Source organism: Pan paniscus, chromosome 6, assembly GCF_029289425.2.
Source record: "Pan paniscus chromosome 6, NHGRI_mPanPan1-v2.0_pri, whole genome shotgun sequence".
Classification (NCBI taxonomy): domain Eukaryota; kingdom Metazoa; phylum Chordata; class Mammalia; order Primates; family Hominidae; genus Pan; species Pan paniscus.
The window spans coordinates 87,275,925-87,289,332 of record NC_073255.2 but is presented as its reverse complement, the minus strand read 5'-3'; positions in this window follow the sequence as shown (position 1 = coordinate 87,289,332).

Below are 13,408 nucleotides of genomic sequence, written 5' to 3'. Positions count from 1 at the left end.
CTCCCACTTATAAGTGAGAACGTGTGGTGTTTGGTTTTCTGTTCCTGTGTTAGTTTGCTGAGGATAGTTAGTTAGTCATCAGAGCAAAAAGGCAACCTACATACAGAATGGGAGAACATTTGTACATACAGAATGGGAGAACATTTTTGCAGTCTACCTATTTGACAAAGGTCTAAAATCCAGAATTCACAAGGAGCATAAACAAATTTACAAGAAAAAAAAGCAAACAATCCTATCAAAAAGTGGGCAAAGGACCTGAACAGACACTTATGAAAAGAGGACATTTATGTGGCCAAAAACCATATGAAAAAAATGCTCTTTTCTTTTTGCTAGTTAGGATGGTTAATTTCGTGAGTCAATTTCAGTGGGCCGTGGGGTACCCAAATTAAACATTATTTCTGAATGTGTCTGCAAGGGTGTCTTTGGATGAGATTAGCATTTGAATGAGTGGATAGACTCAGTAAAGTAGATGGTCCTTCCCAATGTGGTTAGGCATTTTCCAATTCATTGAGGGCTTGAATGAAACTAGAGGAGGAGAAAAGAGGAATTTATCCCTTTCTTTGCTGCCTCATTTCTTGGACTTCAGAATGGGATTCACACTGTTAGTTCTCCTGGTTATCAGGCCTTCATACTTAGACTCAATTATGCCACTACTTTCTTGGTGATAAAGGAGTTAAAAAGAAAGTATTTGGGCAGAGAGTGAGGATAAGGAAGTCCTTGGTAGAGTTTTCCTTTTAATGAAAAGCAGCCCCCAAATCATTTTTTTTTTTCTAACAAAGAACAGCCTGTAAAATTGAGCTGCAGACATAGACAAGCAAGCTGGAGGCTTGCATGAGTGAATGCCGGCAGTTGTGCCAACAGGAAAAGGCTACCTGGGACTAGGCATGTCCAACATGGTGGCTCTATCTTCCCTTTTCCTTTCCAACCAGGTGTGCAGTAGAGAGCAGACAACATGGCGCCAGCCAAGTGGAAAGCCTATTTGCATAATAAGATTAGAGTGGGGCAGCCAGCTTCCCTGCACGCTATGGCTATGTAAACGTCACATCTGGTCCAACCAATCTGTGAGCCCTACGTAAATCAGACACTGCCTCCTCGAGCCTGTCTATGAAATCTGATGCACTCTACTGTGGGCTGGAAGTCCCATTTGGGCACCCCTCTCTCTCCGAGGAGAGAGAGCTGTTCTCTCTTCTCTTTCTTTTGCCTATTAAACCTCCACTCTTAACTTCACTCTATGTGTGTGGATGTCCTTGATTTCCTTGGCATAAGGCAAGGAACCTCAGGTACTTACCCCAGACAACGACACCACTTCACTGGGTCTCTAATTTGCAGTTGGCAGAGATGGCACATTGTAGTACTTCTTAGCTTAATAATTATGTGAACCAATTTTTCATAATCAATCATGTGTGTGCGTGTGTGTGTGTGTGTGTGTTTCCTATTGGTTCTATTTTTCTGGAGAACACTGACTTATATAGTAATATAACTGAATAAGATCACATTTTGCAAACTTTCCTGGAGGTTAGCAACATTTCAGAAGTGTTTGCCAAAGATCTGTCATGTTACTTGGAGGAAATAAAGAAAGAAGCCTGAAGGTCCCTGATAACGTGTGAACTCTGAAGAGAAATGGAAAATAGGAATTTGGCTTTCGGGAGAGAGGAAATTCAGTGGTGAAATTATCACAAGAAAGGGTATGGTGGTAAAAATCATAAAACTGTCAGAAAACAGTTATTAAATGGACGTGTCCTTGGAAACCTTGATTTTAGAAAAGCTGTGAGTCTCTTTGACAACCAAACCACATCTGAGAGAGGAAAATAAAATAGAAATGTGATGTTAAGATAGGGACGTTTTAACCTAAAAAAATGGAAGTTAGAAAAGTGGCTCTTCACAGCCTGGGCAACATAGCAAGACCTCATCTCTATAAAAAATTTAAAAACAAAATAGTTAGGCATGGGGGTGCATGCCTGTGGCTCCAGCTACTCAAGAGGCTGACATGGGAGGATTCCTTGAGTCCAAGAGTTCGAGGCTGCAGTGAGCTATGATTGCACCACTGCACTCCAGTCTGGGTGACAGAGTGAGATGTTGTCTCAAAAAAAGAGAGAGAGGAAAGTGGCCCTTCACTTACTCAGAATGACTTATGAGAGGGGAGATGGGAGCCATGCCCCTGTGGTGGGACATGTTTATCTTCTATGATTTACTACACACACTTAGTCCATGATCCAGGAGAGAGGTTTCCAAAAAGATGACAGAGAAGAGGTGTCCTCTATCATGGGAAGAGGAGGACTCTCCTCCCTTCCTGCAAGGTTTGAGTAAACCTGGAAGGAAGGCTTCTGAGCTGCTAATGAGCTTTTGCTTAGGCAGTGCTAGTGTAGAGAAACACATCTCCCTGGCTTCCCCATGTTCTTTTACAAGAGACCTTAGCTGAGACAAAGTGGAGGCAGTTTTGAAGAAGCTCAAAATGTGCTTTGTGGGTTGTTTATAATAGTCTTGGACCATTAGATAATAGTCTTAGTCCTTAGAGAAAGAGGAGGAGAAGGAGAAGGAAGAGGAGGAGAAGAAGGAGGAGAAGGGGGAGAAGAAAGAGAGGGAAAATGAGAGGGAGGAGAAGAAGAAGAAAGGGGAGAAAGAGGAGGAGGAGGAGAAGGAGAAAGAAGAGAAGGAGGAGGAGGAGAAAGAAGAGAAGGAGGAGGAGGAGAAGAAGGAGGAGGAGAAAGAAGAGAAGGAGGAGGAGGAGAAGAAGGAGGAGGAGAAAAAGGAGGAGGATGAGGAGGAGGAAGACAAAGAGGAGAAGAGTAGGAAACGTGGAAGGAGAAGAAGGGGGAGGAAGAGGAGAAAGAGGAGGAGAAGAAGAGGAAGATGAGGAGAAGAAGGAGGGAGAGAAGAGAGCAGCTATGTCAGCTTTGCCAAGTTAGGATGAAACCACCAAAAGCTGAAACCTAAGAATGAGTAGAAGAATGTGGATGACACATCAAAATCAGGTTTCTGCAGGAAGAAAGTAGGCAGAAGTATAGCCAGCTTTATCAATGAAGCTGGCATGATGTATAATGGAGGGTGCAAAATCTGAGCACACTGTATATGGATGCCCAATTCTGGTAGCCAAATCTTAGTTAAGGGCAAAGTGATACTTTGTCAGGAAGACAGCAGGTTGTAGTAGAAATGATTGGTGACTACTCTATGATGCCTAGGGCCTCATCTAGGAAGATCAGATAGCTGGAGGGTGACATCTGGAGTCTGGAACCGTTTGGAGACTTCTTCATTCACATATCTGTGTCTGGTCTGGGATGATTCAGAGTGGCCTCAGTGGAGGCTGTTGGTCTACATGTAGCCTCTCCTGTGCTTGGGCTTCCTCACAGCATGGTGGCCTTGTAGCTATAATAGATCATTTGCTAATGCACAGAGCAAGTTGATACACTGAGACACCAATTTGCAGCAGAGAAAGAGGTTTAATTGTAGGGTCACCAAAGGAGGAGATGGGAGAAAACCTCAAATCCTTCTCCCTGAGGAATTTGGGGTTAGATTTTTTTGAGGGTTTTGGAGTGGATTGAAGTGTGGAGATTATTAATTGGTGGAAAAGTGTGGGGTAAAGGCATGGGGCAGAGAGATAAAGAAGCTATATTCCATGCTGATCCCATTCTTCTGTGGGGGTCTCCAAACTGGTTGCTGAAATTTGTGGTTTGAAAAATATCTTAAGCAATACTTAAACAAAAGCCTTATGATTCTAACGTCAGAGATCCTCTCTATAGGAACAATGGGGGTGCACATATTCAGGATCTAGTGCTACATGACTTCCAGCAACAAGGAAGTCAGCCAAAGTGCAGCCTAATTGATGCTTAATTTTAATTATGTTTCTGTACAGAACCTGGCATGCAATTCTGGTCAATCCTGTGGGGATGGTTTCAACCTCAGGACAGTCAGTGGTGGCTCAGGCATCCAAGAGCAGGCGTCCCAGAAAACAAGGTGGAACCTGCTTGTCCTAGCATTGAAACACCCCACAGTGTCTTGTCCCTTATACTCTACAGGTCAAAGCAGTCACAGGTCTGCCCAGATTCAACAGGGGGGGACACAGAGCTCACATCTCAGTGGGAGAGTATTGAAGAATTGGTACCCATGTTTAAAAATTGCCACTCTCATTTTCCTGAGCATCTCTCTCCTGTCTTGCCTTTTCATGTCAAGGTTATTGACTCATCTCTGGACTTATTCTCCTTAACATATCCAGATCGGTGTCTCTTGCATTCTTCCACACATAGTTTGGGTTATTGTATTAGGTTGGTGCCCATGTAATTGCGACTTTTGCTCTCACTTTTAATGGAGAATTCTTCACTTACATATCTGTGTCTGGTCTGGGATGACTCAGAGTGGCCTCAGTGGAGGCTGTTGGTCCACATGTAGCCTCTCATGTGCTTGGGCTTCCTCACAGCATGGTGGCCTTATAATTGTAATAGGTGTGTTTGCTAATGGACAGAGCAAGTCAATACACTGAGACACCAATTTCCAGCAGAGAAAGAGGTTTAATCATAGGGTCGCCAAATGAGGAGATGGGAGGAAACCTCAAATCCATCACCCCAAGGAATTTGGGGTTAGACTTTTTAAGGGTTCTGGAATGGCCATTATTTTAATGGCAGAAATCGCAATTATTTTCCATCAACTTACTATTTCCAACAGCTAAGGTCAAACAGTTCTTAGGTTTTGTAGGACTTGGGCTGGCTTCATGGTGAATTAGAAATAACACAGGTTTGGTTGGAGACAGAGAAACCCAGGTTCCAATGGTTCATCAGTCCCTATGCTAACTTCTATGCATGCATGATCTTCCTGGATCCTTACAAGAACTCCTTGATGAAGGTATAATTAGTTCCCTTATTTAACAAGTGAAGGAACTGAAGCCCAGAAATGTTAATGAATTGGCCCAGGGTTCCACAGCTAAGTGACAGAACCACAATTTAAACCCGCAGTCTTAATCACCATGCTCTTCACCTCTCCTGCCAATGTCATTTAGTGAGTATTTCTAGCTGTATGTACTTGGGCATGCAGTCAGTATATGGTTGCATTTTCTACACCTTCCTTCCCTACGTCATGGTTGGTTAGGGTCATGTAACCAGTCCCAGCCAATGAATGATAAGCAGAGGTAATAAATGTAATTTCTGGGGCGAGCATTTAACTGCTGGTGCAAGACCTTGTTCCACAGCTCTCTCTCCCTTTGGGGACTGTGACTGGCATTATTTGAGATGGTAGCTGTTTAATCAGCCTGGGTCCCTGATATGGTTTACATCTGCGTCCTCACCCAAATCTCATGTTCAATTGTAATTCCCAGTGTTAAAGGTGGGGCCTGGTGGGAGGTAATTGGATCATGGGGGCAGATTTTTCATGAATGGTTTAGCATCATCCCCTTTGGTACTTCCCTTGAGATGGTGAGTGAGTTCTCATGAGATCTGGTTGTTTACAAATGGGTGGCACCTCCTCCTTCACTCTCTCTTGCTCCTGCTCTTACTATGCCTGCTCCCACTTTATCTTTTGCCATGACTGTAAGCTTCCTGAGGCCTCCCCAGAAGCCAAGCAGATGCCAGCATCATGTTTCCCATACAGCCTGCAGAGCCATGAGCCAATTAAACTTCTTGTCTTTGTTAATTACCCAGTCTCAGGTATTTCTTTATTTTCTTTTTCTTTTTCTTCTCTTTTTTTTTTTTTTTTTGAGACAAAGTCTAGCTCTGTTACCCAGGCTGGAATACAGTGGCACTATCAGGGCTCACTGCAATCTCTGCCTCCTAGGTTCAAGAGATTCTTCTGCCTTAGCCTCCCGGGCACCTGGGATTACAGGTGCCCACCACCATGCCCAGCTAATTTTCATATTTTTTGTAGAGATGGGGTTTCACCATGTTGGCCAGGCTGATCTCAAACTCCTGACCTCAGGTGATCCACCCACCTTGGCATCATAAAGTGCTGGGATTACAGGCATGAGCCACCATCCCTGGCTCAAGTATTTCTTTATAGTAACGCAAGAGCAAACTAATACAGTCTCATAACCCTCTACCAACCCACAGTGGACATGTAACATGAATGAGAAATAAGTATGTGTGGATTTAAGCCACTGAATATTTGAATTATTACACAGTATAATTGGAACTATTTTGACTGACTATATCATGTTTTTAATCTTCAGTTTCCTTGGCTGCAAGATGGGAATAATAATTACTACCTAGAGGGACTATTAAAACTTTTAGAAAGGCCCGGCGTAGTGGCTCTGCCCTGTAATCCCAGCACTTTGGGAGGCCAAGGTGGGAGCATCACTTGAGGTCAGGAGTTCGAGACCAGCCTGGCCAACATGGTGAAATCCTGTCTCTACTAAAAATACAAAAATTAGCCGGGTATGGTGGTGAGCACCTGTAATCCCAGCTACTTGCGAGGCTGAGGTGGAAGAATCACTTGAACCCAGGAGGTGGAGGTTGCAGTGAGCTGACATCACACCACTGCACTCCAGCCTAGGTGACAGAGTGAGACTCCGTCTCAACAACAAGAACAACAACAAAGGCTTCCTGAAATAATCTATATGTGTAAAATATCTAATTCAGTGTTTAGCCTAAAGCAGGACATTATCACTATCACATATATGAAGGACGCATGGCATTGAGCAGAATGGTAATTAGGCACCAGCCTGCCCACATGAGTGAAGCTGAACTTGCCTAATTCCCATTTATTCTTTGTAAACATCTGTTTGGCACCTGTAAGATTTCAGCAGGGTGGACCCTGAATGTAGAGAAGTCAGAGAGAAGAAAGATAGATAGTCGCCGGGAGAAGCAGAGTTAATAGGGCTTCTTATGAATGTGATGTTTGCTAGGATTATAAACTGGCAGTTGGTTAGAGTTAAGCCAGTCGGTGAAATACAGAGACAGAACCAATCACGACTCTGCTATTTTATCCTGGTTACAGTGACAAGAATAACTTTATGGAACAGAGGCTCCCAAAATAGATTTCTTTCATAACCAAATAACAACCAGGTATAGAAAAATCATGTTTTCAAAACGGAGCTTCAATTTCCCGTTAGAGGAGGAATTTTGAACACTTCCCCTAGCGGGAACTGAGGAAGTGCCTCTTATTCAAAAGGATGCCAGTCTATGATTGTCCAATTATTCACTGCATTTTGTCTTTGATGGCCCAGATGTTCTCAATTTCTTGTAATAAGTTCTTTCATCTGAAAAGTCGTTCTACTCAGAAATGCAAAATCCTCTACAGCTCGCCAGCTTTTTTTGATGAGCTGGTATAATTGGCCTTCAATTTGCTCATTGTTTTGCAATAGAAAGCCCAAGTTTAATTTCATTTCTGTAAACCTGTAGATAAGAGCCGACCACTGCACCATTTAAGTCACTCTCATTACGATCCACTTGGGCTCTGCCCACCACCCCATCTCCACTGGCAGGATGAAATTGTGCAAAAGCCTTTTTAACATGTCTCCTTATTTTTCTGCTTAAAAAAAAAAGACAAAAAAACACATAGCAAATTTTTTATTTTATTTTATTTATTTATTTTTTTGAGACAGAATCTCGCTTTGTCACCCAGGCTGGAGTGCAGTGGTGTGATCTCATCTCACTACACCCTCCACTTCCCAGGTTCAACTGATTCTCCTGCCACAGCCTCCTGAGTAGCTGGGACTACAGGCGCCCACGACCACACCCAGTTAATCTTTGTATTTTTATTAGAGACGAGGATTCAACATGTTGGCCAGGCTGGTCTTGAACTCCTGACCTGAAGTGATCCACCAGCTTCAGCCTCCCAAAGTGCTGGGATTACAGGCATGAGCCACCGTGCCCTGCCTTAAATTTGATTTATTAACATTCACTGATCACTTCTTGAAAAAGCAACATAACTTACACCCAATGATTAATCAATAGATTAACATCATTAGTCACCAATCTAACCATATCAATCAATACATATTGAGCTCCTTCTGATCCCATAAACCATGTAAGGGCCATGAGAGAGACAGATATGTATGAGAAAAGTTCTTGGTCTGAGAGTTCCTTATCATCTACTTGTGGAGGCTGGGTATATTCATAAAAAAAACAATAGATTAGTAGGCCTGGCTCAATGGCTCACGCCTTTAATCTCAGAAATTTGGGAGGCCGAGGTGGGCAGATAACCTGAGGTCAGGAGTTCGAGACCAGCCTGGCCAACATGGTGAAACCCCGTCTCTACTAAAAATTAGCTGGGCATGATAATGCATGCCTGTAATCACAGCCACTCGGGAGGCTGAGGCAGGAGAATCACTTGAACCTGGGAGGCAGAGGTTGCAGCGAGTGGAGATCTCGCCATCTGCACTCCAGCCTGGGCCACAGGAGTGGAACTCTGTAAAAAAAAAAAACAAACAAAAAAACAAACAAAAAAAACAAATTGCCAATAATAGATGATTAAAGTCACTCATTCAAAAAGCACTCATTAAATTCTTCAACATGGTTGAATGCTAGGAGATCAATTACTCCCTTGTCTTTACACTTTAAATTTTTGTGGCGTTAGAACTGCACCTTCCCCACCTTTTTTTCTCCAGATGGTTTTGTATCCAATTCCGTGTCCTGCATTAAGAAGATTTCACTTTTTTTTTTTTCCGTTTTGGAGACAAGTTCATGATCCGTCACCCAAGCTGGAGTGCAGTGACACAATCATGGCTCACTGCAGCCTCAACCTCCCTTGCTCAAGTGATCCTTCCATCTCAGCCTCCAAAGTAGTTGGGACTGCAGGTGCACACCACAATACCTGGCTTATTTTTTTTTTCTTTTTGTAGAGAGGGGGTTCTTACTACGTTGCTCAGGCTGAACTTGAGCTCCTGGGCTCAAGCAATCTTCCCACCTCGGCCTCCCAACGTGCTGGGATGCTAGGCATGATCCACGGTCCCCAGCTGGAGATTTCACTTTATAGGGATGAGAAACCTGAACTGTCTGAGGAGCTTCTGCTATTCTTCTGGACCGGGGCATAGAGAGACAATGTCTCATAGTGGTTACAGCATCGGCTCTGGAATCAGGCAGCCTGGGTTCAAATCCGAGGTCACCTGCTTGCTGCATGACTGGTCAAGTAACTTATCTCCTCAGGCCCCAGTTTCCCCTTCTATTGGGATAATAGGACCTATATTTTTAAATGGCATGATAGAGAGAGTACTTGGAACAGCATTGGGTGCAAGTTCATGCCTCTGTGCTCATTCACTGCTATTAATCTCAAGCTATAGTGCATAGAGGCATAGAGCTTTCTGGCCATTTGTACCTCATAATTGTCCCTCCTTTGCCAATGCCCTAATTTTGGGATGCACCCTCCAAAGACAGAATTGACACTGTTGTTGTTGTTGTGTTGTTGAGATGGAGTCTCCCTCTGTTGCCCAGGCTGGAGTGCAGTGGTGTGATCTCAGCTCACTGCACCCTCCACCTCCTGGGTTCAAGCCATTCTCCTGCCTGAGCCTCCCAAGTAGATGGGGTTACAGGCATGCGCCACCATGCTCAGCTAATTTTTGTATTTTTAATAGAGATGGGGTTTCACCATGTTGGCCAAGCTGGTCTCGAACTCCTGACTTCAAGTGATTCACCCGCCTCAGCCTCCCAAAGTGCTGGGATTATAGGTGTGAGCCACTGCACCTGGCCTAGAATTGACACTTTTTTTGGTACCTAGCTGATTTATTCATTTTCCCCCTTTGTATATCTTGCTTGAAATCACATTATCTCCACTCAGTGGAAAATGATTCTGTTGGGTCATACACAGATTCAAACAGAGAAACTAGAAATAATCAGAAATTACTTACACCAGTGAAATGTCAGGCGGGTCTGCATGCCCCATTCTTCCAAGAACATTTTTGGTAATTCTGTAGAAGAAAGAGGATTGTGAAGGTTTTGTAAGCCTTTTTTTTATTCTTTTCCTTCTTCTTCCAGATGAGAGGAGCCCTCAACAGACCTTTGTTGAAGAATAATTTTCCAAGGCTACCAATTTGGATCTCAAAAGCCCAGATTCAAAGGGAACCTCAGTTTGCTATCTAAAATAAGTGCCTGAATAGCTATCAGTTAAGGTACACACAGAGCAGATGGGAAATAGATAGCTACATTATAGATTGCTCTGTGAATTCAAGAGGTCTTTGTCTGAGGACAATAGTAACACGAACAAATATTCAGGTTTTCAGTTACAGGCCAGCCAGAGGATGGAGCGAAAAAAAAAATCAAATTAAATCTAATTGAATCAGCAATGCCAGCACCATTAATACAAAATGCATCACCACCAGATATGCTTCCCCAGGTTGCCTGGCCCAATTCTTGGAAATGAGGCTGGATTGTACCTGATATAATACTTCCAGGTATCTTTCTGGTTAAGTACAATGGGGTTTTATTGTTTCTAATTAAATAGGATTGACTCACAATCCTCAAATCTTTCCCCTGTGCCTTTCACCAAATGAGAATCCTCACAAGACTCTAGACACGTTATCAATAGGAAATGTACCCTATTAGTTATTTGAATGCTACTGAATGTAAGCTCTATGAAGAGAATGACCTGGAAAATAATCATCTGTCATCCATAATTGTGCTGTCAATCAATTTAAACCATTTAACAGTGAGGTTTGGTTTTGCCCATAACTGCTAGTGACTGCATTTTACTAAGTGAGGGGAAAACATCTATCTGTATCTATGTATCTTTTTGCTCAGATCAGCTGTCTCCTCAAATGTCCTATTTCAATTGAAGGCACCAACACATACCCAATCCATCATCTTTGACACCTCCTTTTCCCCTCTGTCACAGACATGTCCAACCAGTCACTAATCCTATTAATTCCATTACCTATGTAGCTGTCACATTTATCCCTTTCTCTCCTTGGCACTGCTGTTTATCCTGTTCTAGTGGGAGTCGTCATGGCGGGTAACCCCAACAGAAAGGCATTCTGGGACATTCCCAGCAGAGAGGGAAGAACAAGTTAAGGGCAATAGGTTAGTAGTTTTGGAATTGGATTTAGGTGAAAAAGAATAAAACTTCTCAGAGATGGGATAGCAGTTTAAGTCGCTAAATGCCACAGATGTAACAGAAATGAATCCCATCCAGTTGATAATGTTTAACTGAATTATCTAATTCAACAGGACTGGGCCAAGAAGAAGGCATGATTCTGCACAGTAGTCATGCACGAGTACTAAGTGAAAGTCTAAACCATGGCTTCAGATGTCCCTGTTTGGGTTCAAGTAAGACTAAACATGCAAAGCAGAATCCGGCCGATATAACAGCAAACAAGTAAATCTAGATGTTGATCAAGCATGGCGGCTCATGCCTGTAATCCCAGCACTTTGGGTGGTTGAAGAGGGAGGATCGATTGAGCCCAGGAGTTTAAGACCAGCCTGGGCAACCCATAGTGAGACTCGGTCTCCACAAAACTTTTTTTTTTTTTTTAATTAGCCAGGGGTGGCGGTGTGTGCTTGTAGTCCCAGCTACTTGGGAGACTGAGGCAGGAGAATCACTTGAGCCCAGGAGTTTGAGGCTACAGTGAGCCATGATGGTGCCACTGCACTCTAGCCTGGGAAATAGAGCAAGACCCTGTCTCAAAAAAAAGTTAAACAGCTAGATGTCAAACTCAGATTTAATGGTCTCTTTCCAAAGGACAAGCATTGAAACTATTTTATATACATAGAAGCTCCTAATAAATATCTCAATGGTCATTCATTCCCCAAGGGAGAAACGATCAACAAATATATGCATGATCTTCCTGCTTTCATATCTAAACTGATGCACGCAAGGCACCGAACCTTGGTGTGGACAATTATTGATTACGTGTAACTGGAATTGTATTTAAATTTCTCATCTCACTTTTATTCTAAGGAAGGCATTCTACTAACCCTCTCAAGTGCTGATGACTATAATCAAGCCATCATCATAATAATAATTACAATAATGATAATAACAATATACTTCTATCACACTTTACAGTTTATAAAATGCATTCCAAGATGCGTTCACATATATTATCTCACACATAAAAGGGTATTTTCCTACATTAACGGGGATTGGTCTTGAGAGTAAAAAGCATAAACAAAGCGCATGATCATTTATGAATTAGCATTTCAGGGTCTTTGTGGCAGGTTCTGTCTGTGCGCCTCCTGCATCTCTTTGGATTATATGACTATTTCTGTGCACACCAGCATCTTTGCTGACTGGCTGACCTGAGGCTGCCAGAACACATTCAGCCCATATGTAAGAGATGAAAGTGACTGGAAATTGACATCTTCCGCAATGTTCATATTTTGTAACCAATAGCTGATGGGTAGGGGATATAAATACCCCAGCTCCTTTACCCCTCAGCTAGGATAATCCTAAAGTGTGTGTTTTACGGTATTTTCTGAAGCTTCCTTGCAGGATTATGCTTCAGGTGCCAACAACAGTAGCTAGGGTTTCTGGCTGTTTCTTTCCCTCCCTGTGTCTCCTCCATGTTATCCTTTTATGCCTCTGCAACTCCCAAATAAACTGGGCATCCTCAATCCTCCTCTTATGAACTGCTTCTGATAATAATGATCTTAAGACAGTGTATATATCATCCCATCAAAAAGACATGTACTTGGATGTTCATTGCTGCACTATTCACCATAGCAAAGACATGGAATCAAACCAGGTGCCCATCAATGGTAGATTGAATACAGAAAATGTGGTGCATATACACCATGAAATACTGCACACGTCCCGTAGGACAGAATTTCATGTTTTATGGCTGTGCAGTATTCCATGATGTATATGCACCAGCAACATGGATGCAGCTGGCGGTCATAATCCTAAGTAAATTAATGCGGGAACAGAAAAACAATTACCACATCTTCTCACTTATAAATGGGATCTAAGAATTTGAGCACACATGGACATAAACATGATAACAATAGATACCGTGCACTACTAGAGGATGAGGGAATGGGTTAAAAACTGCTTATCTGCCTATTGAGTGCTATGCTAACTGTCTGGGTGATGAGATCTATATTCCAAACCTCAGCATCACACAATATTCCTGTATAACAAATCTGCACATGTACTCACTGTGCCTAAAATGAAAGTTGGGCACAGCGGCTCACGCCTGTAATCCCAGGACTTTGGGAGGCCAAGGCAGGTGGATCACCTAAGGCCAGGAATTCGAGATCAGCCTGGCCAACATGGTGAAACCCTGTCTCTACTAAAATACAAAAATACAAAAAATACAAAGCCAGGTGTGGTGGTGGGCATCTGTAATTCCAGCCACTCGGGAGGCTGAGGCAGGAGAATCGCTTGAACCCAGGAAGCAGAGATTGCAATGAGCCGAGATCGCGCCACTGCACTCCAGCCTGGGAGACAGAGCTAGACTCTGTCTCAAAAAAAAAAAAAAAAAAAAAAAATTTAATTTTTTTTTTAAAGTAACCATGAGCATTCTGAATCAATGCATGTTGTGTGGCATACAAACAAA